The sequence below is a fragment of the Mustela lutreola genome, chromosome 6, assembly GCF_030435805.1.
Source record: "Mustela lutreola isolate mMusLut2 chromosome 6, mMusLut2.pri, whole genome shotgun sequence".
Classification (NCBI taxonomy): Eukaryota; Metazoa; Chordata; class Mammalia; order Carnivora; family Mustelidae; genus Mustela; species Mustela lutreola.
In genome coordinates, this window is record NC_081295.1 from 100,017,994 (window position 1) to 100,030,146 (window position 12,153).

The 12,153-nt window shown below is 41.5% G+C and overlaps 1 protein-coding gene across 3 annotated transcripts in view; it reads right to left on the minus strand.

The window, feature by feature from the left end:
- Positions 1-12,153, minus strand: part of ELOVL5 (ELOVL fatty acid elongase 5) — a 71,657-nt gene that overhangs the window by 54,000 nt on the left and 5,504 nt on the right. The window contains exon 1 of one of the 3 annotated variants that reach the window (XM_059178273.1): positions 7,806-7,827. The exons of the other annotated variants lie outside the window; for them this stretch is intronic. The gene's annotated coding sequence lies outside the window, so the exon portion shown is untranslated. Of the gene's footprint in view, positions 1-7,805; positions 7,828-12,153 lie in introns of those variants that run through there. 3 annotated transcript variants of the gene reach the window in all.

Consider the following 12,153-nt stretch of genomic DNA (forward strand, 5'->3'; position numbering starts at 1 on the left):
TCTGTGGAACGGGTGGTACGGTGGGTTGTGATACTGGGGAGCAGACTGGGGACAAAACGGAGAAGACTCTGAAAGCTAGGAAGTCCTTAAAACCTCATTCTGGAGACAGGAGACAGCTGGGCCCTGCAGTGGCTTTGCTGTCAGCGCTGCTCGACTCCATTACTAATCTCAGCACCAACCAGAATGGCTGACTCAACCTCAAAGAAGCAGAAACAAACTCCAGGTCTGTCACCTGGCTTCCACCTGAGTTAGCAGCCCTCAGAGAGCAGCAGCGCTGCATCAGTCCCCAACAGGCCACAGCTGCAGAGCCTTCCACCTCACCTGCCTCCTTGGAAACTGGATCTGCGCTATCTGCTCACTGCAGCAAGCAGTTCTGGGTGACCCTGACTTATGAACATAAGAGATCACCCCCACTTCAGATGGGCTCCTGTTTCCACATCTATTCTCTAACTTGGGACTCCAAATTCACTCTTGAAATAGGACACTCCTCCCCCCTCTTTAAAGCAAGTTCCTTCCCACACACCCCTCCTCCCCACTTCCCCCACTGCAGTCATTTTGCTCCTGGTGATTACCATCACCAGATTCAGACCTCTGCTTCCCCACCCTCCCAGCTCTGGCCAGTGCGAGTGCATCTCCCTGCTCAGAATGGACCTCAGAGTCAGCCATTCCATCAATACTCTCGATGCTGCATCCACCTCTGCGAAGCCTTAATCCTATGGAACTCCAACTGGAGGAACTGTTGATTTAGCTGAGATTCAGGATGTCAAGATGAATTGTCATTTTTTACCTGCTACCACCTGGATGAACCCTGAAAACCTTATGTTAGACGATAGAGGCCAGATACAAAAGGTTACATTTGTTGTATAATTCTACTTACATGAAATATGCAGAAGAGGCGAATACATCAAGATAGAACGATTAGTGGCTGCCTAGAGGCTGTGGGGGCAGGGAGAACAGTGTGACCACTAACGGGCCCAGGATCTTCTTCGGGTGCAGTAACAATGCTTTGGAATTAGAGGCAACAGGAGCACAACACTGTGGTTGAACTAAACACCACTGAGTTGTCCACTTTAAAATGGGTAATATTATGTGACTTTCACATCAAGAAAAGTTCATATACTTTTAAAAAAATCATTCTTTTCCCTTCAAATTCATAAAGAGTGGCTTTCCACCTTCCTACCTGCACTCTGGATCCTCTCCTGCCTCTTTCAAGAATTTCTTAAACTCCCATTTCCTTTTACCTTCAATTTCCTCTGCCTCTAAGATGATTCTTTCTGCTGACAAATCTGTTCAAGGCTCCCCAACCTAAAAATCCTTCCCTTCACCTTGTTTTTCCCCTTAAACCTCACCTAGAAGCATCTCAAAATCTCATAAAAAGCAGCCAACATCAACATTCTCCATTTCTTCAGATCCAACATTCCCACTAGTTCCCTCCCTAGGGATAAGGCAATCTACAGATAGTGAAACCTAACTCCTACAACACTTCTAAAACTGTCAAAAATACACCAAAAAGCTCTTCTAAAAACGAATGGATGAGCCTGCAAAAAAACCGAGGTCAAGAATGAGCCATGCATGAGTCATTAAAAACAAGCTGCCAGAAACCCTTGGAGCTGCACTGCCCAGTAAGAGGGCCATGACCCCCATGTGGCTATTTAAAAATAAATTAATTAAAATTAAACTAAAAACTCAGTTCCTCAGTTGCACTAGTGATATTTCAAGTGCTGAGTAACTGTGGCTACCAACGACTATTATAATGGACAGTGCAAAATACATCTCCTGGAAAAATCTTGGTATGTACAAATAGTGCAGTTCAGTATGTACCTGATGTACACATCCTAGAACTAGTGGTATGAAGATTTTTCAGAGAATCCCCTAGAGTAAAATCAAGAAGAGGTGCATGCAGTGCTCACTAAAACCCAACTACAGTTCTACGTGATCAGACATTACACAGAAAAGGCCAGAGGGACCTTTCCTGAACACATGAAATTCTGAAAGTTAAATGGAGTAAACGGAACAAGACGGAGAAGTAGGACAGAATGCAGCAAATTTTTATTAAAGCAAAAGCACTGTCCAAAATCAGCAGCTAAAAAAAAAGTCAGGCAAACAGTATCAAATAGGTATGAACAAAAAATAAATTAGCTATTTTAAAAACTATTCCAGGGTGCCTGGGTGGCTCAGTGGGTTAAGCCGCTGCCTTCGGCTCAGGTCATGATCTCAGGGTCCTGGGATCGAGTCCCGCATCGCGCTCTCTGCTCAGCAGGGAGCCTGCTTCCTCCTCTCTCTCTGCCTGCCTCTCTGCCTACTTGTGATCTCTCTCTGTCAGATAAATAAATAAAATCTTTAAAAAAAAAAAAAAAACTATTCCAAAAACCAGTCAATTTAAAAGCCCAAATATTAATGTATAAATAGCAAACAGAATGGGATAAATAAAAAAATAAAATGAGCATCTAAAAAACTATTTATGCTATTGAGACCAATCTCTTAATTTAGTCCTTTCTGCTTTGGATTTTAAAAAACTGACAGCTGACAGTCTTCCAGGATCATTCACACAAGCAACCAGCATTGTTAGAAGGCAAGGATTTACTTTTAAATATCATCCTAAGTAGGGTACCCCACATATTTATTTGATAAAGTGATCCAAACCAGCCTAATTTTTTTGTTTTGGAAAATATAGGTTACTTATATTATCATGTAATGGACTCATTATTATTTAGATGTGTTACTATTTGTTAATTAAAAATAATTTCTAACAGTAAATTTCAAGATGTAACCCACATAAACAAGAGCTCTCTGAAGTTCTTAATAATTTTTAAAAGTGTAGGTCCTAAGACCAAAAATTTGAGAGTAGATGTATTAACAATTATGTAAACAATTTTTTCCTTCTCTACAAGGTTTTATTGCTGAAAAGGTATTATAAGTTCAGCTTCCCAATTTAACAGTGACTATCCCAAATATATTTCAGCAGAGAGCCTGATGTGGGGCTCGAACCCAGGACCCTGAAATCATGACCTGAATTGAAGGCAGAGGCTTAACCCACTGAGCCACACAGGCGCCCCCCAAATATACTTCAAAATCTATCTTTATATTTTAATGGTAGTTAAAAACTGCACCCTCAAATACTTGAAGCTCGTTTAAATGTAGTCATTTTGAAAGCAAGCTAACAATAATGAATGAAACAAAATAAATATATTTTAAAGTACCTCATGAGATAAGAGACTCTTAACTATAGGAAACAAACTAAGGGGAGGGGTGGGGAAGGGTTGGGGAACCAGGTGACAGGCATTAAGGAGGGCACATGATAAAATGAGCACTCGGTGTTAAGTAAAACTGATCAATCCCTGACCTCTATCTCTGAAACCAATAATACACTATATGTTAACTAAATTTAAATTAAAAAATAAAATAAAGTCCCCCAGGAGATAATTAAGTTCTTACGGTTCCCCACCAGCTCATCAAGTTATATATTGTATGGTATGATGAGAAATTCAACACTGGTCAGACAGGATGAGCTGATTTTCAACATTACCATGTGGGCATAAGAACTCTGGAAGGTTCTTTATTCAAAGATTATTAACTCCCTCCCTTTCCAAATGAGGCTACTCCTCATGGACACTGTTACTCACTCAAAACTGAAATTTAAAGTCATAAATAACAAGAGCGGCAAGTTTCCTGTGGCCCAGTCACCTCAGGCAGTTCTGCTCATCAGTATGAGCAGACAGTATGTCCACTCATCAACCATGACACAAAAGCTGAAGTTAACTTATATATTCTTTTTATAGAAAGAGAAAATGCTAGCTTAGAATGAAAGTCAAAAATTCACTTTCCTGACTTCAATTTGCCACAACAAAACACCTTTTAAAAAACCAGACTTCCCATTTGTCTGTTGTCACATCCGTTGTCCAATTTTCACCAAGTCCTCGTTTGACTCATTCTGCAATTCATTTCAGGCTAGCATTGTGCAGGTTTTTCAAAACTTCAAAATGTAGCCACCTCAGAAAGAAAGCCCCCCCCCCCCCGCCAGGCTGGAGCACGACCTCTGTTTAATCCCAGCACCACTGGCTGGCCTGTGCGCTCACCTCCTTTCTTCCTCTAAATGAGGTGTCAGGTGCAGGTATGGCCCTGACAGTGCACAGAAATATAACTAGCAGAAGGAAAGCAGAGTCCCAGCTGAAGGAAGTTTAAAGCAGGTCAGCAGAGATAGACAGAGAATGCATATGAATAAAAGAGGGAGAAAACTGCACACACTCCTTCCTCCTCCAAAATAAGAATCTAAGAGTGACATTTCACCTCTCCAAGCATGACTCCTTTCACTGTTTGAAGTGTATTTATTTGGAACAGGCAGAGCCAATGAGAGGATAAATCTTGTGCAAAGCTTAACACTTACATGCTCAAAGGTATATTACCTACTCCCATCTGTTAGGAAGAAACTCCATACTTTTCACCCAAAACTCAGGGCACTCACCTTTAGGTCAGAGCTGCAGAGCAGGTATTTTTGTAGGTTTCTCTCTACATAATCTTTCCTTTATTTGCTTTCTTAGTTTGGAAGATGTTACAGAGAAATGCCTATAAGCCAAGTAGACTATTTCACTAGCGGAAACGATTCAATTCAAAGAAAAAGTTGACATGCTAATGGGCACTGAATGGGACCAACACTTTCTCCTTTCTTTTCTTTTTAAAGGGGCTTCAAACCATTTTGCACTTGGTTTCTGCTTTCTTGGTGTTTCGGGAGACTCTGTCTTATAAGGATACTGATTAAGGTAAATGCAACCTACATTTTAGCACACGTAAGTCTTAATCAAAGGGCAAAGGGAAGGGAGAACAGAAAGTTAAGTTGGTCAAGTCAGAATGAATACGATTTCTTATTTCAATCTAGTTTCCTTTTTTGAAACTTTTTTTTTTTTTAGATTTTATCTATTTATTTGACAGAGGCAGAAAGAGAAGCAGAGCGAGGGCCGAGCAGGGAGCCCAACACAGGACTCAATCCCAAGACCCTTGGATCATGATCTGAGCCGAAGGCAGACCCCAAACCAACTGAGCCACCGAGGCACCCCACATTTTCTTTTTTGAAGAATGAAATATAAGTAGCTCAATGAAATCAAAGTGATTTCATGGGTGGTTTATGGAAGTCATTATTTTATTAGTCATACCTCCTATCTTCACTGGCTTTAAAAAATTTAGATTATATTCAGTACAGCCTTCACTAAAACATCTTCCTTTTCTTCTTTTAAGCTCCAATTACATGGTGCAAATGCCACCAAGTAAAGGACGGTGATCAAACAGATAAAACAGCATCAACAGATAGGTGGGAAAACAATGTGGTGCACAGAAAAAAAAAAAAAAAAAAAAATCTATCATCTCAAAAAGTTCTACATAGTTGCCCTGAAATGGTTTCTCTCCCATTTCCCAAGAAATGGGCTGTAATTTCAATCACTATAAATAAGCTCATTATGAAGAATAAAAGAATGGCAACCAAGAACTTTCAGGATATAACCATGTCTAAAATAGGGGTGTACATAGTTCAACAACAAATTGATACAACAGCTGTTGTAATGACACAGGAAGAAACGTTCAGGTCTCTTTTTCCACACAAGCCAAGGTTTGCTTAGGGCTCTATCCTACCTGACTCAGTAAGGGAGACCTGACAGTTTCAGGACCGGGAAATAGGACCCTGAGTGACTAGCAAGGTGACATAGACCAATGTGAACCAGAGAGGCTTCTGGAATGGTGGCCTGCAGCACAGAAAAAAATATGCAAGAGAAGGTCACAGAAGTTTGTTAATTTTATTTTACTTAAATGTATTATTTATTTAGTATTAACTTAATTGTATTTATTTAAAAAATTTAAGGGTATACAGAATCTGAATGGCAGCAGAAATAATTTTTGTAAAGCACTAGAAAAAAACAACCTAAACTTTTAAGGAATATAACATAACTGGATTTTTAAAAAGGGTCACTGAGTCTCTATCTTGGGGAAATTTAAAGAAACAATATAGATTAAAATCATGACCAGTGATACCCAATCCTACATCCCAGGGGCCAGTTTGCTCTCTCTCCATCTACACACAGGTGATGTTCCTGAACCCAAACGCAGTAAGCCAGAAACTGAATTCATCATACTTCTCTTCACAATCTTCTCTTCCTTCTGATTCCCACATTTCTGTTACTGGCTCTGTAACTTTCCCTGAAGCCCAGCCCCGAAAATATACTCCATCCCTCGCCCACCCTAAACACCCGGCCACCCAGGCTTCCAGTCCTGTAGAAGTTCTGCGATTTCAGCATCCCCTCCCTTTCTCTCCTCCCTCCCTCCCTCTCCAGCTTCACCCCATCAGTCCTTACCCCTCTACCACGCAGAACTTCCTCCTAGCCAATCTCTGCAACAAATGGATCTGTCACACTGATGAATGCCCAGCTCTCCTTCACGAGGCAAACAAATACTGACCACTGTTTCGGTTTTCCATGGCTACTGTAACAACTGCCACAAACTAAAGAGCTTAAAACAACACAAACTCCTATTCCATTTCAGGATATCAGATGACTCAAATGAGTCTCAGACTAAAATCAAAGATGGCAGCAGGGAAAAAAAAAAAAAGACGGCAGCAGGGCTGCGCTCCTTTCTGGAGGCTCTTACAGGAGAATCCTCTTCCTGCTTGCATTTCTTGGTTCAAGGTCCCTTCATTAATCTTGAAAGCAAGCAACGCTGGGCCAAGTCTCCTTGTGCCACCACTGTTCTAGTCTTCTGCCTTCCTCTTCCATAATCGAGGATACCTGTGATTACCACCAAACTCACCTGGATGATTTGAGATAATCTGATAATCTCCTATTTTAGTTAGTTGATCAACAACCTCAATCCCATCTGCAACCACTAATTCCCCTTTCCCTGTAACCTGGCATCTTCACACAGGTGCTGGGAATTAGGGCACAGCCATCTTTGGGGTGCTGCTATTCTGCTGACCACAACCACTTGATACAAAGCATCCAGACAGGCAAAAGTTAAAAAAAAAAATGCAGAATTTGCTGTTAAGAAAATCACACTACATCCTTTGATACCAAGTGTTAATTGGCTCCCTAGTGCTTAAAGAATTAAGTCTAATCCACTTAGTCTTACATTAAAGGCTTCCATGATTTCCAAACACTTCTGCAGCATTATCTTGTACTACTTTCTTCTAGGACCCTAGAACTGGACTCAAAAACAGCAAAACTCGGGAGCACCAAACACACCTGACATTGCCCAGTCTCATGTAATTTGCTCTATCCAGAGGCCCTCTCCATAGCTTCCTTCACTATTTTAGCATGAAATAGCTGGATGTCAAGATACCAGAGTTGACTCTCTTCATTCCCTGGGCATAGTGCCATGGGTGTGGTCTATCACTGGCATAGCCTATGTGAATGCTTTACAAGGTAATAAGCAAATAAGCAAGGTTCTTTAAAATAATAGGACACGTCACCTTTGCTCCTGGCTAAGTTGGATGTCCAGCAATTTGTATGGCCCGAGGGCTATTGCTGCTCTTTTCCCTCAGCTTGGAGTAGGAAATGGTAACCCTATAGGCAGGGAAGCCAGTTCTCCACAGTCCCCTGCTAGGTGGGCTCCTCATTCCTGAAATATTTTGCATTCTCAGACTACCATCCATCTTCACACAGCCATTAGCACAGATTACTGAACTGATATGTGAAAGCTACATCTTTAAGGACACATTCACGCAAATAATTGCCAGACAGCTACCACACGCCTGATGGTATATATGTCCCGAGGACAAAGAGATAAATGTGCCAGACACTGAGCAAAAAGAAAAGGAAAGTCATCCTTACATTAAGAATGAGGAAACTGAGGCACACAAAGGTTAGATATCAGAACCAAGGTTATACAAATAGGCAGGGGTGGGGACATTTGATTCAGTCAAAAAGACCACAGGCTCTACGGTGTGAGGATTTCACTCATGAAGAACAGAGCTTTTTATGCTATTAAATTGGCTTTACTCTTGTATCCGTTTGCTGGGGAGCAACTGAGGAGGAAGCATTCAGACACAGCCTGTGCAGAGCAGAGATGGGAACAGACAAGCACAGGAACAGAAATGACGTCTGTGGTGTGTTCAGGGTGAGAGGTGCAGGCAATCAAGTGGCAGGAAATGAAGAGAGAGAAAATGAAGCTTTTAGGATGGAGTGAAAGGATCCTATTAACGTGTCAGGACACTGCTGTGACAACAGCATATGGACCAGACCAGAGGGAAGACAGGAAGGAGACATGGAGAAACTGTAGTTGTCCAGTTAGGATCCGAAGTGCTACAAGGGTTGGATGTTGGGGGGGGGGGGGAGGCTGCAGAGAGAGACAGAGAGGAACCTGAAAGGACTGACAGCTAGAGTGAGGGAAGGAAGGACATGGCTGATGAGAGAGGAGGACCCCAACACCAGTGCCAGCTCGAAGCTTGGGCAAACTGGCGGATGGTGGTGCCCCTGACCACGCTGGCCAACAGGACAGACATGTTTGTAGGGCATCCAGGTGAACCTCGCTGAGAAGTTGAATCTGGAGCTCAGAAGAGGTGGATTAGAAATAAATGAGATGGAAACTAGGTGGACAGTCAAACCTATGGCCACGTACATCACCCACTGAGATTGGTCTTCCAACAATACTTTGCAATTACTCACCTAAATCTTCTATTTTGGGAAGTCCTTTAACATATGCCAGTCCCATTTCTCAAAATGATGATAAACTCAATCAAGAAGCTCTGTACCAAGGCTCAGTGAAAAGCACCTCTCTGTGTACTACATTCATAGCCATCTTCCTCTGGGGTCACTGAGCCTATTCCAAACCTACCAGTCCTTGCCAAGTAAACAAGAAAGAGAGCTGCTCTGAAGAGGAAGCAAGCATAGTATTTATAGCATTCTCCTGGGGACATAGAAGTCCTGAGATACTGTGTTTAAGAGGCTCTTTGGAGAAACTCTCATCTGTTTCACAGGGCAACCACTGTCTCCTCTATAAGTATGCTTCAAGAAAATCAATGGCCAAAGCCCATCATGGAAATCGAGATCTTTTGCATGCCTCTAATGGTTGTCTTAAAGACTAAGCTTAAAGAGTTCAAGAAATGCTTCATATTCCTAAACATCTAAGTCAGACTGCCAATTGAAAATAGCTGGGAGGGGTGCCTGGGTGGCTCAGTGGGTTAAAGCCTCTGCCTTTGGCTCAGGTCATGATCCCAGGGTCCTGGGATCAAGCCCCGCATTGGGCTCTGTGCAGCAGGGAGCACCCTTTCTCTCTTTCTCTCTGCCTACTTGTTATCTCTGCCTGTCAAATAAATAAATAAAAGCTGGGAGACAAACATTTAAGGGACTTTTAAGCTTTTCTGCTACGGCAGCTATTTATAATTCTTATCTGATTGCAGTCTCTTAACTGATGTGATTACTTGAATATTCAAAGTAAATTATCATGTTCTTCAAGCTAATTCATACCAATACACAAAGGCAACATCATAGCCTTGGTTGAAATTAAAAGAGGGTGGAAAAACAAAATTAAGATAGGTTATGCAACCCCCAGAAGTCTTGAAGGATTTAAATTTGAGCCTGTCTAACATAAATAAGGCACATGACATGAGAACACATTTCTTTGTTTAAAATGAATCCAAACACCCACATTTTATAAATGTTACTAGGTTATGAAGGTGAATGAGGAGAGGGAGAGGTGGAGTTCAAATATGTTTAAAACACACACGCACACGCGCACACAGTTTGGGGCCCCTGGGTGGCTGGCTCAGTGGGTTAAGCATCTGCCTTTGACTCAGGTCATGATCTCAGGATTCCGAGATCCAGCCCTGTGTGAGTTCCCTGATCAACGAAGAGTCTGTCTGTTCTTCTTCTTCTGCCCCTCCCTGTTTGTACTCACTCTCTCTCTCTCAAATTTAAAAAAAAAAAAAAAAAGTCTGCCACAATGTGGCATTTTTAAAAGCAAATACAATCTGGTAATCATTTATTCGTCTCTTCTACAGAGTATGTCCAAAGCCAGCAGTTACCACCTGGTCACAGTCCATGTTAATATGTAGGTCACTCTGAATTTTGTGATTCTCTTATTATTTTAGGAACATAACCATCATGTTGTTAGATCTACTAAGCCACGCCCAGAAAGAAAATCAAAAAGTTCTAAGAGACTCTAATAACCCCAAGAGAACTAAGGGTGGTGATAAACGTGTCTATCTTGAGCCTGAACAGGTGGCCTTTTACTGGGCCTGTGTCAGAATGACCTAGTAGATGTTTTCAAAATCCACATGACTTACACCTCCGTCCAAGGGAAATCAGACAAGCTGGAGACAGAGGCTCCCTAGAGGATCTGGGTGCCCTTCCCTCCCAGCCCACACCTCTCAGGTCTTATACACCTTGTAAATCAAACCAGCTGCAGCTGAGGCCAGGTAAGGAAACTGATGCTGGATGCCCATGGCCATCACACCAATCCAGCCTATTGGCAACTGAGCTTTTGGGCACGGATTTTTTTACACCAAAGATTCTAGAACTCTTCTGTGTCTGTGTTGCTGATTACACCAAAAAGAGAATGCTTAAGTACAGAATTGTGAAAAAAGGACTTAAGAACAAACAAAAGTTTACCCTTTCAAGGACTGATCATAAATGTTATTTTGTTAGCTTTCTTTGTCTAAACCTGTGTTTAGTTATTGTCAAAAGTTCTGTATTCATTATACCGTCAACCTCTCAGAATGTAATGATGAATAAGAAACAACTTTGTTTCCTCTAGTTCTGTATCTAGAGCTGCAGATGGAAAGATGGCTATACCTAGTGTCCCAGGCTTACAGAGTAGCAGGGTGGCTGAGAGCTGTCTAGGGCCAGACTGCCTGGGTTTGAAACCTGGCTCTGCCGGCTACTGACTGTGGAGCCTTTACATGAGTCACTTCACCTTTCTGTGATTTAATTTCTGCATCTGTAAAATTGGGGTACTTATCTTGTGGGGTTTTGTGAGGCCAAAATATATAGGTGGAGCACTTCAGAAAAGCACCTAGTATGTGCTGTTGAACAGTTATATTCAGCACCCACAGAAAAGGCCCATTCTTTTTATAAGCAGCAACTGCTTATTGCTCATCTGTAATTCCTTCTTCTGAAGAGCATTTACCCTATTGTATCTTGCAATCTTTTGTTATTATATTACAATGCTTCAATGGACATCCTATACAAGAGAGAGATCTCTTTACCATGATTATCAAATTCAGCCCCCAACTTAACCTTCATGTTTACTACTGATGGTTTGAATACCCTTCCAAAGTAGGCAAAGATATTACCACCTCCCAGTTCTACCCAGTCATAAGTGGCAGAGCTGGAACCCCATCTGGACATGTGGCTGCTAACTTGAAAGGCAGTAGCTTTAATGGACTTCCCATAACTTTGCTTACTTAAAAAAAGGCATACTAGATGCTCTTACAAATGTACCTCAGATCCACAGTAAATATTTAGAAGCTCTGTAAGAAGTAAAACTCAAATTTTCACAGAGGTACATAACAGCTCACAAATATGGCAGATGGAGGTAACAACTTCTGTAAATATTAATTTACTTCCTCTGCCAAAAACTGAAGCAGAAGTATCCTGAACACTACCCCCTAGAGACATACACCACACTGCCAAATTCCCAGAGAGGTAATGAATAATTATCGAATTTGGTATCATGAGAACTATTCTTTGGGGAAAGAGAAATTTGTAACAACTACTCTGTAGTAGCATTTACTATTATACCAAGACAAGAGGAGAACAGGTACTCTGTGGTTCAGTATAACAGATACAATAAACACTTGAACAGCCAATTCTCCAGCATGACTTTAATTAGGTCTTTTTAGTATGGGCTTATAAAGATTGTTCTGACAGGGTGAAATTGTTGACAATGGGGACAGGAAAGGGCAAAGGTAGAACTTCTTAGAGATGGAAACTGTAACCAGCATGTGCTAGCAAGAGGGCCCTAATGTAGTAGGATTATACTTAGAAACTGCAGGTGTTTCAAGAAAATGGTTACTCTCCTAACAAAAGAAAGCATGACAGTATCAGCACAGAAACACTTTTTAAAAAGAAATGATAACGTAAATCTCTGTCAGGAAAGACATCAAACAAAAGTACAAATGTCTAATTTAAGAAAGAAGGTTACACATCACTGTACTTCAAACACAAATGGAATGGGGCT